The following is a 17,217-nucleotide window of genomic DNA, read 5'->3' as shown; positions in this document are numbered from 1 at the left end:
TTTCTTTAAAATACTTTGTGTTGTGTCTCACATGTCACATCCACATTAGGCATACATACTATTTTGCCAAGATTCTTAAAAAAATCAATTTATTCATGGAGGTTCGGTGGTATACAAGGAAGGGGAATCCGCAATACGATTATACTCTGAAAGTCAACAAAATCATTGGGGAGATAGTCTGAGCAGAGAAGGTAGGATCGTGCTGCCAGCTTGAGTCGGGATGGATAACCGGTCAAATTCTTTAAAGGAACTAAGAATTTAAGCAAGATGGACACTAGAGTGACGTCTAAATTTTTCTCAGGTGTACTGTCATATCGGATTCTTGTTGCATATGCCAGTGAACTTAGAAATGATGAATGTACTAGTAGAATTTTGGAATCCCTCGTATTGTTGTTTTACTTTGGAGGGGATAGATATGACTCCGACTATTGAGGAGTATACATCATTGTTGCACTCAATGAAGCTGAAAACACCTTATTGGATGTACTTACATAATCCCAAGGTGAGAACTTGTTCATCTTTGACAGAAACCATAGTTTTGAGAACTTGTTCCAATGGTTCATCTTGCCTCCTCTTGATCATGTCTTCATGGGCTTGTAAAGAGCCTTCTAATTGTTCAAACATAATGGAGTCTAGATCTTTGGACTCCTCGATGACACACACCATATAATCAAACAATAATCCAAAATTGATTCAGACTCCTACATACGCAAAGCTTCAAAATCACCTCATAACATTTGGAGTCACACCTTCTTGACTTTGTCAACTCCTTGGGGGGACACATTGGCCACCTTATAAAACATCAAATCATCCAAACATTGACAGATGAGGGTGAGGACATGCTGATCCTTCTTCCTCATCTTAGTCGAAACATCCTTCTAATTTCGAGGCAAAGAAACTTCATTTTGAGGTGGGACATAACCTTTTTCTACAACCTCCCACACATTTTGAGAGCCAAGCACTGCTTTCAATACACTAAGTTTTATAATTTTCTTTTGTAGGACGAGGAAATTGAAATGAATACACTCCATTATTGTTCCCCATCTCTCAAAGAAAATAGCTCTGATACCACTTTGTTAAAATAGAAGGAAGAGATGTGTGTATTCACTTCATTTCAAACTTGAGTACAGAGGGGGTGTTTATAGGTACAAAACATGACTCTAGAACATCTAATTTCATGAACCCAACTAATTACATAAACCTAAATTAATTAATTATTTAATAAATGAACCACAATTAAGATACTAACATTGTGTTGAAAATTAAACTTGACTGGAGATGGCCAGCAACCCACCTCTATTGAATTTGGGTTAGAGTCGACATCAACCTCACCAAAACCTCACCAACCAGCTCACCATTGTTGATTATAATCTTCATTTATCGTCATATGCTTTGCTATAAATAGATGTGAGTGTGTGTGTGTAATGTAATATGAGGTCTAGAGAGAGACATTAACCAATGAGAAAAGGTGTTTGTGTATTTTGAATTCCTCTGTAATTTTTTTATATTGAAATCAATTAAGTGTTTTTTGTGCAAATTGAGTGTAATCCTCACTAAGTTTCAATCACAACCAGGGATTAAGTGAGTCCCCTCCACCCATTAGTGGTATCAGAGCACCCAGGTTCGTTGAAATTCGCCAAACACAAGAGAAAAGAAATTAAATTTTCTCTCAGATTTGAAGATGCTCAAAACTAAATTTTGGGCATACCATTGTGAAATTCGCATCGAGACGAGTCCAAAGGTCAAAACTGCGTCTCAAACGGAGACCTGGAGCCTCTATACGCGCTCACATGCGCAGACAGATGAAACAGCGTCCTCCACACGTGCCACATGCGCCGGCGAGGATACTGACCGCCGTCATCACGCCCCTCATGTGCCCGCGCGCGTCTTCTTCACCCGGTTGGTGAGATCCGACCCAGATACACGGAAACCCGATCCACAACCTGGCCCAGCAACCCGACTCCAAACCCACGTGGACGACCTGACCCGGCTGACGAACCCACGTCCGCGACACACCTAGAAGCTGCCATGTAATGCCACAGAAAATTAATATGCATGGAAGTGTAAAAAAAATTAAATAATTAAATTAATTAAATAATAATTATTGATTAAATAATATAATATAATTATATATTAATATAATATAACAATATAATAATCTAATGTTATATTTTATATATATATATATATATATATATATATATTCAATCCTTCCTGAAGGAAGGATTGATTTTTTATACTTTTCCAGAGAGGCCGCCCCCCCTCCCCCTGAATGTCTCCTTCACTTCCCCTCTCTCTCTCTCTCCTCAATTTCGTTAGTTAAACGGGCGCTGATAAAAAAATGGAAGATACCACTGGGTTCCATTCTCTGCCACCGACATTCCTACTATAGTGGATTTGCCGTAGGAGCGACGTAAGCACCACTCCTAGGGTAAAGTAAACCATTTTCCTTTACTAAATTTTTCCTTAAATCTTTAGTCAAATCGACGATCAGACACCACCACGGGGTCGTAACCAAGATCGTCGTCATTTTAACCGGAGTGAATTTTCAATTTGGGTTTCCTAGGTACCACTCCAAGGTTAGCATAAGATTTAGGAAATTTAGCAAATTTGCTATTTTTGGGAATCTAATTATTTATTTGGAGTTTATAGACTTTGGAAATGTTAAATAGTTTTTGGGAATTTTGTGAGTTTAGGAATATTAAGTAAATTATAATTTTGGGGTTGAGTTAATTTTAATGGGGATAATGTGATTTTAGGGTTTGGAGTTTTGAATGCTCCTGGCGTGGGTTGGAATTTTTACCAGACTTTTAAGGATTCAAGTAAGGGAATTAAGTTAACTCATGATTTTTATTAAATATAACCTGATTAAACTGTTATATATTTATTTATTTATGAGTTCAAAGATTATTTTGAAAACCAACCATTCAATAGGGGATTTTTCAAACCTAGGATATATGGTACAGTATTTTTGAATATTACGAATGATGGAAAATTTGAGTTATTTTACGAACTAAAAATATTGTGTATATTTGGTTGTCTCCTGGACTATTTTCAAATATTGAAATTGTGTGGCAAGTGAATGATTTTATGGTTTATCGTGAAACCAAATTTGAGAATGGTAGTGAAATATACTGGAACTGTTTATAAAACATACTGGAACTGCTTATGAATAATGTAAGGATGTGATGTGACGGCTAGGGACCGGATATTATATGACGGCTAGGGGCCGGGTTTTATATGATGGCCAAGGGCTAGGTTTTATTTGACGGCTGTGAGTTGGGTGTAACTGACGGTCGGGGATCGGGTGTTTATTAAATGACAGTTGAAATGAAATGATTTATACTACTATTTTATTTACTTAAATTGCATTAAATGCTTTAGGAACCTTGAGGACCAGTGTATTGTGAGTACGATACCGTTGCTAGTGATTAGTTATTAGACCATGTGCACCCACATTGTTCTAGATAGAAGTGTTGGGGGGTCTCAGGTGACTGCCTGTGTGAGGTTGAAGTAAGGACGTCGGACCTGCAACTTGGTTGTGGATGCCTGCAAACGTACTTGCAGAGGATGATATTTTGACTTTGTTTTGGGCTGATCACCCAAGCTTAGTCCAGCTTTCGGGCCGCACAACCCGTGCCATAGGGGAAGTAAATGGCATTAGTCACATGGAGTTGTCTTATATGCATATCTATGGATTTATGTAAATTGTATTAAATATTTACTAAACTGGTTTATACTGTGGAAAGGAAAAAAATATATTTTCAACTGTATGGAATAACTATATATTTTTAAACGATATTTTCGGCTAAATGAGGAACTGGTTATTTTTAGTATACACTAAAATTCATGTTGGTCACACATTAATTTTAACTTAGTCTTCCTTACTGAGAAGTGTCTCACCCCAATATACAAATTATCTTTTCAGGAAACACCAGAGATCATGTTTAGCATACTAGAGGGGCCAAGCTAGCCATTTAGTTTATGTATGTAGTGGGTATAGATTGAGTTTTCTCTTCGTACAATGTTATGGGTTGCAATATGGATTTTCTTGGAGACCCTTGTGCATAAAAGTAGTTTAGCACTCTGGTAATGTATGTTTGAGAATTTTTCATTATTTCAGTTGCATTTATGTATTGACTATGGTATCATATACATAGAAGTCACTAAAGTAGCACCCAGGCCCCACATGGTGGGTCGAGGCATTACACGCCACGTGGCCCAAACGGTAATCACTGACGCCGTTAAACTCCATTAAGTCAAACAGTTTTAAAAAAAATCGGTCCAAAACTTCTTTTAGCTGGTTTAGTGATTTTTAAACCAGTTCTTTGCAGCCCAAAATCAGTTCTTGAAGTTTTTCAACCTTCTGAACACATTGGTGGCATTAGATTTGCCAAAAGCTATCCCCACCACTATGTTTTTAGATTTATTAAATATAATGGCTAACAGTACTACACAAACTGTTATTCCAAACTTGACGAAGGAGAACTATGATAATTGGTGTATTCAAATGAGAGCCCGACTAGGTGCTCGGGATGTCATGGAGATTGTTAAAGATGGGTATAGAGAAGCCCCATTAAAAAAAAGTCGAAGCATCTATATCCAATGCTTAAAGAATGATCTTGTGAGCCGATCAAAAGAAGGATTACAAGGCCAAGTCCATAATCTACCAATGCCTTGATGAGGGCACATTTGAAATCATCACTGCCGCCAAAACAACCAAAGAAGTTTGGGATTCTCTCCATCGAACACACAAAGGTGCAAACAAAGTAAAGAAGATTCGTCTTCAAACATTGTGAGGTGATTTCGAATCTTTTAAGAATGAAATCTACTGAATCTATTACTGACTACTATACACGAGTTATGGTAGTATCGAATCAATTGAGAAGAAATGGAGAGACTCTCAACGACGAGAGAATTTGTGAGAAAATTTTGCGATCTTTGGATCCAAAATTTCATTACATAGTTGTGACCAAGGAAGAAACAAAATATTTGGAAACCATGTCCGTAGAAGAACTTGTGGGCTCACTCCAAGCCCATGAGTAGAAAGTCAACAGAAAGAGTGATGATAAAGCACTAAAGCAAGCCCTTCAAACAAAGTTTTCCCTCACTACAGATAGATACAACAAAGGGGGGACATCATAGCGAGGAAAAGGATGAGGCTGAGGATCTCGTGGAAGAAATTCTAGAAATTTTGAATCTAGAGAAGGTGGCAGAGGTGAAAAAGGTCCCACTAGAGATGGACGCAATTAACAGAACTATGTCCCACGAGGCAGAGGACAAGGAAGAAGAGGGGGATACAATAACCACCTGAACGTGGACAAGAGAAACGTTCAGTACTACAACTATCATAGGTATGGACACTACAGAAATGAGTGCAGAGGTAATCCCCAAAATCACGAAGTAAATGCTAACTTTGTAAAAAAGAAGAAACACGAAGGAGAATTGTTGATGCTAATGGCACACAACTTAACCCACTAGGACCAAAATGTTTGGTACCTTGACTCTAGAGCCAACAATCACATGATTAGTAGAAAAAACCTATTTAATGAACTTGATGAGAAAGTTCAAGGAGAGATATCATTTGGTGATCTCTCTAAAGTCCTAATTAGAGGAAGAGGAAATGTCCTAATTAAGAGGAAGGATGGAGACCATGCTTTTATCTCCAACGTGTACTATGTGCTAGCCATGAAGACTAATATACTTAGTCTCAGACAACTTATAGAGAAAGGCTACCGAATTAGCCTTAGAGATAAGCAGATGGCGATAACAAATGCTTGAGGTAAGCTCATTACTCGAATACAAATGGCAAAGAATCGAATGTTTCCATTTGCCATTCAACATGATATGTCAAGGTGTTTGAGCGCTATCATCAAAGACTGTCTATGGCATCTCAGGTTCGAACATCTAAACTTTGAAAGTTTGAAACAATTGGGAAGCAAGAAGATGGTGAAAGGCTTACCCAACATCCACCACCCAAATGTGATATGCGAAAGCTGTGTTCTGAGCAAGCAACACAGAAATAGCTTTGGAAAGCAAGCCGACTGGAGATCTACCATGTTGCTCTAACTAGTGCACATAGACGTGTGTAGTCCATTGAGGCCATTTTCAAATGGACGGAATCGATACTTCCTCACTTTCATTGACGATTACACCAGGAAGACTTGGGTCTACTTCCTGAAAACGAATTCAAAGGTGTTCAACAAGTTTAAAGAGTTCAAAGCTCTTATGCAGAAACAGAGTGGCTATCGCATCAAGTCACTCCAATCAGACCAAAGAGGAGAGTACAAGGACAAAGCTTTCCTGGAATTCCTTAGGCAACAAGGGATTCAAAAATAGTTCACACCATCATACACTCCTCAATTGAATGGTGTAACTGAGAGGAAGAATTGCACGATCCTTAACATGGCCAATAGCATGTTAAAGGATAAGAACATGCCAAAATTTTTTTGGGCAGAAGCAGTGTCACGTGTAGTCTATCTACTCAAAAGATTTCCTGCGAAGAGTCTTGATACAAAGATACCACATGAAACCTGGAGTACTCACAAGCCCAGTCCGAGTCATCTTAAAGTATCTGGTTCCATTGTCTACACAAAAATCCCTAAGGTAAGAAGGCCAAAGTTGGAAGATAAAGGAAAGAAGTGTATCCTTCTTGGATATGGCGACAATACCATAGGATATCGACTCTATAATCCCATCAACAAGAAAGTCATTCACAGTCAGGATGTCTTTTTTAAAGAAAATGAATCCTAGAAGTGGGACCAAGCTGAATCTTCCAAAGATGCAAAATTGACGCTTGAAGGAGAAAAACTCACACAGATAAGAGAAGTGACTATCGAGTCCCAAGTTCTTGAGCTGCAAACACCTCCACATGGTTCACCATAAAGAAATGAATCTCCATCACTGATTGAGCGTGAAATCTCAGACATAAGACCTAGAGGAGCTCATAATCTAACTAATATGTACGAAACTACAGAAACAATAGAAGAGTATATTACACTGTATTGTCTATTGTTGACCAATTACCCGGTTAGCTTTAAGGAGACTAATAAAGAAGACAAATGGAGAAAAACAATGGATAAGGAGATTCAATCCATCGAGAATAACCGGACTTGGGAGTTGGCAAATCTCCTGAAGGGCTGCAAAGCTATTGGTGTGAAATGAGTCTACAAAACCAAGAAGAACGCTTAAGGAGAAGTTTAGAGATACAAAGCAAAAATTATTGCCAAGGGCTACAAGCAGAAAAAAAGGGATTGATTATGGAGACATCTTTGCCCCTGTTACCAGGCTTGAAACCATCAGATTACTAATTTCACTATCAGCATAAAATGGATAGAAGATTTATCAGTTGGATGTGAAATCAACATTTTTGGATAGTTTTCTAGAAGAAGAGATCTATATCTATCAACTACCTAGATATGTGAAGAAAGGAAAAGAAGATAGAGTGTACAAGCCGAAGAAAGCACTCTATGGTTTAAAGCAGGCACCTCATGCGTGGAACATGAGGATTGATGACTATTTCCAAAAGAATGGATTTGAGAAGTGTCCTTATGAGCATGCGTTATACATGAAGATGAAGACAGATGGAAGCATGTTGATTGCCTACCTATATGTTGATGATCTAATTTTCATCGGCAACAATCCGGAGATGTTTGTTGCTTTCAAGTGGAGTATAGTCAAAGATTTTGAAATGGTGTATATTGGTCAGATGGCTTATTTTCTTGGCATAGAAGTCGTGCAAAGAGAGGAGGGAATCTTCATCTCCTAGAGCCATTATGCAAAAGAAGTACTGAACAAGTTTGGGATGGACAAATGCAATTCTGTGACAACTCCAGTTGAAACAGGATTGCAATTGAGAAAGAATGAGCAAGGAGATATTGACCTCACATATTTCAAGAGTCTGGTTGGAAGTAGGGGTGAGCATAATTTGGGGCAACCCGAATTAACCGAATTAACCGACCAATTTCGGTCAGTTCGGTTCGGTCAAGAAATAGGGTCGTTCGGTTCGGTTACAATTTTACAAATTTTTGGTTAATCGGTTATCGGTTCGGTTAATATGAATTATCAATTCGGTTAACCGAATTAACCGAATTGATAATTAATGATTCTAGTGATTCTACTCTTATAGTTTAATACTAAAATATCTTTTTTATAAATAAAATTAATAGATGAGATGCTTAATTAAGCTCGAATTAGTAAAAAAGTTATAATTATATTCTGTTTTTAATAATTAATTTCAAATTATTTTGGTTAAATTCGGTTAACCGAATTACCCAAAAGGGTAATTCGGTCGGGTTCGGTTCAGTGAGCTTCCTTTGTTCGGTCGGTTCGGTTATCAAAAATCATTAACCGAAAATTTCGGTTAATTCGGTTAATTAACCGAATTTGGCCGAACCGACCGTTTGCTCACCCCTAGTTGGAAGCTTGAAGTATTTGACGTGCACTAGACCAGACATACTCTGTGGAGTTGGACTTGTTAGTAGGTACATAGAGACTTCTGACCAGTCCCATTTGAATGCAGTGAAGAGGATACTCTGTTATGTCAAGGGTACCATCAATAATTGTAGTAACCGGGAAAAAATAAAATTAAAAAATATATATATAAAATAAAATAATAATAAAATTTTTTTAAAAATAATAATAAAATGAAATAAATTAATTAAATTAACAAGTAAAATGAATAGTATGATAAGGGAAATATATATATATATATGAGTAAGTTATTATGATATATATGTAATATATAAAAAGTTGTACAAGCTTCTCTAAGAAGCTTTGCTTCAATTAGTAAATTATTATAATATTAATATATATATATATATATATATATATATATATATATAAAGTTGTACAAGCTTCTCCAAGAAGCTTTGCTTCAATTAGCAAGTTATTATAATATTAATATATATAATTGTACAAGCCTCCTTAGGAAGCCCCATTGTTCTCTCTCTCTCTCTCTCTTTGATTTTGGGCCAATTTTACGTCAGATTGACAATCCAAAGTCACCACGACACTCATAGTAAGATTTTCTACAAGTCTGTCGGAACGAATCTTCAGGGAAACGAAGTTAGATTTTATCCCAAATCCACGGTAAGGCTTTTTACTCAATATTTGGATTTATGACAGTTGAGAAAAGTGTTAAACGCGTAAAAATACTGAACTTTAATACTGGGAATTTCCATTCCAGGGGTGTTGAATTTGGAACATTGGGAATCATCCCTAAGTTGAAGTAAGACTTTTTAAGCTGAATCTGACTTAACGGTAGTTATAAGAAATGTTATGCACGTAGAAATATTGAAGTTTAATACTGAGAGTTTTCATTTTCAGGGTGTTGAGATAGGAACCCTGCGGGTGCGCGGAAGATTTTCTTAGGAGCTTTGCAGTAGTCAGGTAAGGGGATAAACTAAGCAAGTTTTGTTTTGAGAAAATGTATGTATATATATATATAGCTTCTGATTTGTGTATATATATGTTTTATATTTGCAAAATACTGTGAAATTGATTGTATGATTGAATATGTGAAAATCCATTTGTGTGGCATAAGTATAAAATGTATGAGATACTGTTTCTGGAAATGTGAATGATATGGGATTTTATGATGGAAAATCGGCCTACGGGCCGAGATTTTTATATGGTTTGCCGGTGTACGGGTCGTGCTATGTTGTGATTTGCAAGCGCACGGGCTGTGCTATGATATGGTTTGCCGGCGTACGGGCCGTGCTATGTTGTGATTTGCCAACGTACGAACTGTACTATGATATGATTTGCCGGCGTACGGGCCATGCTATGTTGTGATTTGCTAGCGTACGGGCCGTGCTATGATAAAATATGTAATACTGGCGTACAGGCCAATGATTTTCATAATATATGTATATGTGCAAAATGATATGGTTAATGTGAAAATTAATGACATGAGACATCCATGTATCACAATTTTAGTATATGTATATGATATTAGAACCTAGTTGGCTTGGTTTAGGCTAGCACTTGCACGGTACCGTTGCTATGTGTCCATGGTCTTCGTGATCATGATATTTGTGTTAACGCCGTTATACAGAGTGGTGTGAGATTGGATGATCGATGTGGTTAATAAGAAGTGTGTTGATCGCCCTTGGTGTACGGACCAGGTGTGGCAGACCCATCGGACCTATAGACTACTGATTGACTTGGCAGTGGTTGGCCAACCATTGTCAGATCCTGCCTTCGGGCCACACAACCCAGTCATGTGGGGGTAATACATCACAACAGTCAGCTAACCTACCAGGAATGTTTTTATGTTATTATTATTATATGAGATGAAATATGATTATGAAAAATGTAGTATGTTCTGCCATGTTTTGATGGTATATGTATGGTTTCCCAGATTTGATAAACAGTACTGAACATGTTATATATGATATATGTTGAACACAGAATACTCATGTTACCATACACTAGTATTAGTTTATTTCCCTTACTAAGAGGTATCTCACCCCTAAATTTCATAAACTTTTCAGGAACCCCAGATAAGAGAGTGGGAAAAGCCCCGCTGAACTAGTGCTGTGTATCTGCCCTTTTGAAAGGTAAGTTTTGTAGGGACAGTTAGATTTTTGGGAAAATGTCCCTAGGTCTTATTTTTGAGATGTACATATGGAAATACGGTGGTTGTAGTGGCTCTGGTATTTGTTGTAAAATGATGGATGTTTTGTATTTACAATATTGTGAATATATATGTTTCCTGCTGCTTAGGCTTCCAATTATGTTCTGATGTATCCCCGGTACCCACGGGTCCAGGTGGATTATGATTGGTTGAGTTGGGTTTTGAGATATATGATATTGATTTTATTTTTTAAAAAAAAATTGTTGAAATTGAGCAGGTCGCGATAGCTTGGTAACAGAGCCTAGGTTGCTAGGTTCTGTAGACTCTAGAATGCAGCGGAAACAATACCAGAGCTTAGGAAATGATTTGAGTTTGTTCTACAGTTTAGAGGCAGGAACTCCGTGGTAGTTTCGGTGTTTTTCTTGGGGTGACGATTTTAGGAAAACCATAGTAAGTTATAGTCGGGTTGTGTTCCTAGAATGTAGGACTGGGGATTAGAAATGAGTTAGAAATGTTGAGATAAGTGGTGAGGATAGGTGGGTAAAATATAAGAATAGGATTTCTGAGTTGCGTTTATTGTTTTCAGGATGGATCCGGAAGGAAATAGTGCCCATGCCAGTGGCAGTGATGGAGCAAGACCATCAGGTGCAGCTGGGACCGACTCTGACACGGTATTATGTAGCGTGGCTCAGCAGGTTATGGCTAAGATCTCTAGGAGCTCGAGGGAGCAGAGTGGTCCATCTGCAGGCCATGGGTGCACTATAGAGAAGTTTATAAAGATGAATCTTCCAGCGTTCTCAGGCGGGGTTGATCCTGTAGCTGCTAAGAAGTGGATGCAGGAGATTGAGAAGATCTTGGTTGTACTATAATGTAGTGAGGAAAATAGGGTCCTCCTTGCCACCTATAGACTGACAGGAGAGGCTGAGAGGTGGTGGACTGCAGTGAGACTACTGGAGCAGCAGAGGGTGACTCCGATAGCCATGACATGGGACCAATTTAAAGATTTATTCTTTGAAAGGTATTTTCCAACTACTGTCAGGAAAGCTAAAGTGGTGGAGTTCCTGAGTTTGAAGCAGGGACAGCTATCCGTCTAGCAGTACGCAGCACGTTTCATCGAGCTCTCTGGCTTTGCTCCATACATTGTGCCTGATGAGGTGAAGAAGGCAAGACAGTTTGAGAGAGGCTTGAGGCGGAGTATATTTAGCCAGGTGGTGGTGCTGCGGATCCAGGACTTTGCTGAGTTGGTTGACAGGGCGGCCTTGGTAAAGATTGGTGAGCGTCTTGATGCGGATGAGCAGGGACAGAGGAAGAGATCTACATCTACGAGCTACCAGTAGGGTTACAGGCCGAGTCAGTGGAGGAGAGGTAATCATGGTAGAGGGCAGAGACAGGAGACGGGAGGACGCGAGGTGCAAACAGGGCAGGGTCCTCCAGTCTGTCAGACGTGTGATAGGAGGCACTGGGGGGAGTGTCAAGCTGGTGGTATGGTGTGCTATCGCTGTGGTAGATCGGGGCATTTGGTGCGACACTATCCTACCCCACCAGATGCAGTCCCTGTGTGCTATCACTGCAGTCGATCGGGGCATATGGTACGAGACTGCCCTACCGCACCGGATGCAGTTCCAGCTCCTAGACCATATCAGGGAGCTTATCAGACGCCACATGGGAGCCAACAGAGGAATACGGCCTAAGCTAGGGTGTTTACTCTGACGCCAGGTGAGGCTGAGGTGTCAGGTGACGTGGTGATAGGTATGGTCATTATGTTTTCTTTTAAAGTTATTTCATTATTTGATTCGGGAGCTACACACTCGATTGTGTCTTCGAGGTGTGTTAAATTATAAGGGGCTGAAACACAATTATTAGAAGTTGAACTGTTGGTATCTACACCGACTGGGTTAGCAGTGAGGTGTAATAGGGTGCTTCGAGGTTGTCCAGTTGATATTCAAGGGAAGGCTTTGTCTGCCGATTTGATAGTGCTGGACATGCACGAATTTGTTGTTATATTTGGCATGGATTGGCTAGCAGCTAATTTTGCCAGCATAGATTGTCGTGCATGAGAAGTGATATTCAGATCTCCAGGGGGAAGCAAAATTTAAGTTCATAGGGTCGCAAGTACAATCCCCGCCTCAGCTAGTTTCAACTATTCAGGCCAGGAGACTATTACTGAGTGGGTGTTAAGGCTTTGTGGTTGTGGTGAAAGAGATGTCAGAAAATGAATTGAAACTTGCTAGCACGCCTGGAGTAAAGGAGTTTACAGATGTTTTCCCAGATGAGTTACCAGGCTTGCCACCTAATCGAAAGGTAGATTTTTCCATAGATCTACTTCCAAGTACATCGCCTATTTCCATAGTACCTTATCGAATAGCACCAGTAAAGTTGGCAGAATTAAAAAATAAGTTCAAGATCTGCTTGATAAGGGTTTCATACGACCCAGTGTATCTCTGTGGGGAGCTCCAGTGTTATTTGTGAAGAAGAAAGATGAGACTATTAGGATGTGTATAGATAACAGGGAAATTAATAAAGTAACAATCAAGAACAAGTATCCTCTACCCCGTATTGACAATTTGTTTGACTAGCTCCAGGGTACACGGGTGTATTCGAAGATTGACCTCGGATCCAGATACCATCAGGTGAAAGCGAAAGTAGAAGATGTCTCGAAGACGGCCTTCAGGACCCGGTATGGGCATTACAAGTTTCTCATTATGCCATTTGGATTGACGAATGCTCTTGTGGTTTTTATGGACTTGATGAACAGAGTCTTTCACCGATACCTAGACCAGTTTGTTGTTGTTTTTACTGATGATGTACTAGTATATTCGAGGAGCTATGAGGAGCATGAGATGCACCTGAGGCAGGTTTTGCAGACACTTCGGGAAAAGAAGTTGTACGCCAAGTTCAGTAAATGTGAATTTTGGCTTGAGAAGGTCATGTTCTTGGGGCATGTTATATCTGGAGATGGTATTTCTGTGCATCCTAGCAAGATTGAGGTAGTTGTGAATTGGGCTAGACCGAGAAATGTTCAGGAGATCAGGAGTTTCTTGGGACTAGTTGGATATTACCATCGTTTCATTGAGGGATTCTCAGCTTTGTCAGTGCCCTTGACATGACTGACAAGGAAGAATGTCAGATTTGAGTGGGACGACTACTGTGAGCAGAGTTTTCAAGAGCTGAAGCAAAGGTTAGTCACAGCACTAGTTTTGGTTATCCCATCTGGGGGTGAGGGGTATGTCTTTTATAGTGATGCATCCTTGAAAGGACTTGGCTGTGTATTGATGCAGCATGGTAGGGTAGTTGCGTATGCGTCCAGGCAGTTGAAAGAATATGAGAAGAACTACCATACACATGATCTTGAATTGGCTGCAGTAGTACATGCGTTGAAAATTTGGAGGCATTACCTGTATGGCGAGCAGTGTGAGATTTTCTCTGACCACAAGAGCTTAAAGTATTTCTTCATGCAAAAGGAACTGAATATGAGGCAGAGAAGGTGGTTGGAGTTGATTAAGGATTTTGATTGTACCATCAGTTATCACCAGAGGAAAGTGAACGTGGTAGCTGATGCATTGAGCAGGAAATCCAAGGAGCCAGTGTTGGCGATTATGGGGATCCAACATCCGATCATGATAGATCTGGAGAGACTCGGCATAGAGTTAGTAGGGAGTGATCTCCTAGTAGGTATTGCCAGCCTAGTAGTACAGCCTACTCTGCAGGAAAGAATTAAAGCTGCCCAGAAAGAAGATCTAGAATTGGTAGAGGTGATGGACAGAGTACAGAGTGGGCAAGGGGAGGAGTTCAGTATTGCAAATGATGGAGCTTTGCGGTTCCGTTCTAGATTATGTGTTCCTGCCGATACTGAGATCAGGAAGATTATTCTAGAGGAGGCTCACAGATCTTTGTATACAGTTCATCCCGGTAGTACGAAGATGTACAGAGACCTGCGAGAATCATACTGGTGGGGTGGTATGAAGAGGGAGATTGTCGAGTATGTAGCCCAGTGTTTGACGTGCCAGTAGGTAAAGGCTGAGCAACAGAGGCCGGCAGGGCAGTTGCAGCTGTTATTTATCTCAGAGTGGAAGTGGGATCATATATCTATAGACTTCGTGTCAGGACTGCCGACGGCGTTACATGGTTAGAATGCCATCTTGGTGATTGTTGATCGTTTGACGAAGATTGCCCACTTTATACCTATCAAGATCCACTACTCCCTCGGCCGTTTAGCAGAGATCTACATTCAGGTGATAGTTCGCTCTTATGGAGTGCCAGTATCTATTGTATTAGATCGAGACCCACGATTTACGTCACGATTTTGGAGGAGCTTGTTGGAGGCTCTGGGGTCTCAGTTATCGTTTAGCACGACATTCCATCCGCAGTCAGATGGGCAGACCGAGAGGACGATACAGATATTAGAGGACATGCTCTGCGTGTGCGTACTAGATTTTGGGGGTAGTTGGACTAAGTTCATACCATTAGTAGACTTTGCGTATAATAATAATTACCAGTCCAGCATTGGCATGACACCATTTGAGGCTCTATATAGTAGGAGATGTCGATCTCCTTTGTTTTGGGATGAAGTGGGTGAGCGGCGAGTTATGGGGCCTGAGCTTGTGCAGCAAGCGTGTGATAAGGTTCGGCTTATCAAAGACAGGATCAGTGCAGCTCAGAGCCGACAGAAGAGTTATGTCGACCATCGCTGCAGGAAATTAGAGTTTGAAGTGGGGGACCATGTGTTTTTGAAGATAGCTCCAATGAAAGGGGTTATGCGATTTGGGAAGAAGGGTAAGCTTAGTCTTAGGTTTATCTGTCCATTTGAGATTCTGCATAAAGTGGGATCGGTAGCCTACAGGCTAGCTTTGCCACCTGTGTTATCCAGGATCCATGACGTATTCCATGTTGCAATGTTGAGGAAATACATCCCAAATCCTTCTCATATCATCAGTTATAATGAGTTGGAACTTAGTGATTCACTGGGGTATGAGGAGAAACCAGTACAGATTTTGGATAGGAAAGTACAAGAGCTACGTAATAAAAAAATTCCTCAGGTAAAGGTTTTGTGGACGAATCATGCTGTAGAAGAGGCTTCTTGGGAATCCGAGGAGCAAATGAGACAAAGATATCCGCATCAATTCCAAGAATGTTTATGGGATAAAATGCAAGTAGTTAGGTAGTCTCTTTTGCCGGTACATGTAATGGTTTAATTAGTGTAGTATTTTAGTTTTGGGAGAATGGTTTCTTTTGTATATGTAATCTTCCAAGACTCGAAATGTAACAATGATATTCCTCCGCCATAAGTGAGGGTAGGTAATAAAATGAGTAAACCATTTATCCTAGTTAAAGGATGGCGAGTTACGGGAACAAAAATTTTGAGGACAAAATTCTTTTAAGGGGGGAGGAATGTAGTAACCGGGAAAAAATAAAAAAAATATATATATAATAAAATAATAATAAAAAAATAAAATTTTAAAAAATAATAATAATAAAATGAAATAAATTAATTAAATTAACAAGTAAAATTAATAGTATGATAAGGAAATATATATATATATATATAAGTAAGTTATTATGATATATATGTAATATATAAAAAGTTGTACAAGTTTCTTCAAGAAGCTTTGCTTCAATTAGTAAATTACTATAATATTAATATATATATAAAGTTGTACAAGCTTCTCCAAGAAGTTTTGCTTCAATTAGTAAGTTATTATAATATTAATATATATAATTGTATAAGCCTCCTTAGGAAGCCCCATTGCGCTCTCTCTCTCTCTCTCTCTCTCTCTCTCTCCTACGACTCTCTCTCTCTCTCTCTCTTCGATTCCAAGCCAGTTTTACGCCGAATCGACAATCCGAAGTCATCACGATGCTCCTAGCGAGATTCTCTACAAGTCTACTGGAGCGGATCGTTAGGGAAACAAAGTTAGATTTCATCCCAAATCCACGGTAAGGCTTTTTACTCAATATTTGGATTTATGACAGTTGAGAAAAATGTTATACGCGTAAAAATACTGAACTTTAATACTGAAAATTTCCATTTCCAAGGGTGTTGAATTTGGAACATTGGGAATCATCCCTAAGTTGAGGTAAGACTTTTTAAGCCGAATTTGACTTAACGGTAGTTATAAGAAATGTTATGCACGTAGAAATATTGAAGTTTAATATTGAGGGTTTTTATTCTCAGGGTGTTGAGTTAGGAACCCTGCGGGTGCGGGGAAGATTTTCTTAGGAGTTTTGTAGCAGTCAGGTAAGAGGATAAATTAAACTAGTTTTGTTTTGAGAAAATGTATGTATATATATATATATATATATATGTTTTATATTTGCAAAATACTGTGAAATTGATCGTATGATTGAATATGTAAAAATCCGTTTGTGTGGCATGTATATAAAATGTATAAGATACTGTTTCTGGAAATGTGAATGATATGGATTTTTATGATGGAAAACCGACCTACGGGCCGAGATTTTTATATGGTTTGTTGGCGTACGGGTCGTGCTATGTTGTGATTTGCCAGCGTACGAGCTATGCTATGATATGGTTTGTCGGCGTACGGGCCGTGCTATGTTGTGATTTTCCAGCATATGGGCTATGCTATTATGTGATTGCCGGTGTACGGGCTGTGCTATAATAAAATATGTAATACCGG

Source organism: Malania oleifera, chromosome 4 (assembly GCF_029873635.1).
Source record: "Malania oleifera isolate guangnan ecotype guangnan chromosome 4, ASM2987363v1, whole genome shotgun sequence".
NCBI lineage: Eukaryota > Viridiplantae > Streptophyta > Magnoliopsida > Santalales > Ximeniaceae > Malania > Malania oleifera.
This window is presented reverse-complemented; position numbering follows the sequence as displayed.